At 34.1% G+C, this 1,641-nt stretch overlaps 1 long non-coding RNA gene across 1 annotated transcript; it reads right to left on the bottom strand.

Annotated features, from left to right (window-relative positions):
• Positions 1-641: 641 nt before the first annotated feature.
• LOC131634423 (uncharacterized) lies at positions 642-1,117 on the bottom strand. The gene is made up of 2 exons (XR_009293542.1): positions 1,017-1,117; positions 642-925 (listed from the first exon to the last, which is right to left on the bottom strand). It is a non-coding gene; the product is annotated as an uncharacterized LOC131634423 (long non-coding RNA).
• Between the last annotated feature and the right edge of the window lie 524 nt (positions 1,118-1,641).

The following is a 1,641-nucleotide window of genomic DNA, read 5'->3' as shown; positions in this document are numbered from 1 at the left end:
TCGTTGTTGGATGCGTTGCTGCTTCTCTTTGCAAGTTCGATGATGGGAAATGGAAAAAACAACGCATAATTCTCCAAGGTCAATTCTGTTAGAGAACTAAATTAGTCATATTTAGTATTTACCTTTATTATTTATTATTGTTTATTCATATAAAATCAGACAATACTAATGCTTTATTGCCTTGAACAAGTACAAACTACTTTTTTCCTTCTTATATTTTGCTATGATTTTAGCTACTGCTACTTTCCCAGAACGGTTTCAATTTCAATATTCTTCATTTTCTTGTAATGCAAGTAAGAAAAATAATTTCAGGAAGGCAAGTAGACACTCCTTCTTGTAGTTTACATCAACCTAAGACATTCATTCTTAATCAGATAGTTACTGAACTCGGCTTCTCTGATATTGGATCTAATGTGAATTCATCCGACGCAGAGGTTTGCATGGTACCTAAAACAAAAGAAGCTTTACTAAACAGCATCAGTGAAATTCATTATGTTGATCAACTTGCTTAATCTCAACCATTCATTAGATTAAGTGGTACAATATCTCAATTCTGCGAGGAACGAAAATGAATTTAAATTACATATAAAAGTCAATATACAATTGAGAATGTATCCGACATAGTTCTTAGTGTTTCAGAAACAATCAAATCAAGATCTCATCAACCAAATATAAGTTTACAGTCTCTTGGACAAATAGATAATTTATGTAATATTTCATCCTTTGTCTTTGTGCTTATGGAAGAGGAGCAGCGAATTGTCATGGAACTTAATACTTTTGAATTCCACATAATGTATGCTGCAAATTTAATCTCACACTCTGTGCCGCTCCACAATCTAAACAGACAAGTTCGAAGTTGAGATAAAACACATTCCCCTGGATCCTCCCAATTGTTGTCATTGATTCCATTTTCACTTTCTATTTCCTAAATCAAGTAACAAAAAAAAAAAAAGAGTTAGAGTTTAACAAGAAAAAATATATAGTAATAATGAAGTGGAATGATCTATAAAACATACTTGGTGAATAATAAGGTGTTCAAGGTTGGGACTCTGTTGAAGAATTTTTAGTATCCATTTCCACTTGGCATTCCAAGTTTGTTCAAACTTAAATTCCATCCTACTAATTACATATACAAGATTTGTATGCAATTCCTCTAGACCGGAAAAGCCTAAGAAAAAGTTGATCATTTGCACGGGACGTTTGAAAATGACATCAACCAAACGAAGAGTTTTAATAAAAGTAAGTTTTATTTGAGGAACATCTTCCTTAATGGTTACGTTTGTCAATTTGAGAGAAGTGAGAGTCTTACAAGAGTGTTGGTTAGAAAGAGTTTTCATCTGTAAAGATGAATACATGAGGTCAAGTTCTATGGTTTGAACCCCTCTTTTTGTAGCTTCGAAGATAACGTCGTGGGCAATTTCGGGAAATGTACACATTAGGCGGAATGATGGTATTGGCAATGCGATGTCTCGAGATAGCATGGCTAGCATGGCTGAATGTAGAACATGCTTACGGTACACGTCAAACATATTGAAAGTGGTGATAGAAAGCCATATTGGATTCCACCTCTTTGAGAGGATGCTTGTACGGACAGCTAAATCTGTTGGGAGAAAAGAGAGAATGTGAGAGAGAATTGAGTCA

The sequence above is a fragment of the Vicia villosa genome, unplaced genomic scaffold, assembly GCF_029867415.1.
Source record: "Vicia villosa cultivar HV-30 ecotype Madison, WI unplaced genomic scaffold, Vvil1.0 ctg.001291F_1_1, whole genome shotgun sequence".
Lineage (NCBI taxonomy): Eukaryota > Viridiplantae > Streptophyta > Magnoliopsida > Fabales > Fabaceae > Vicia > Vicia villosa.
The sequence above is the reverse complement of the archived record's forward strand: the minus strand, read 5'-3'. Positions and strand labels throughout refer to the sequence as shown.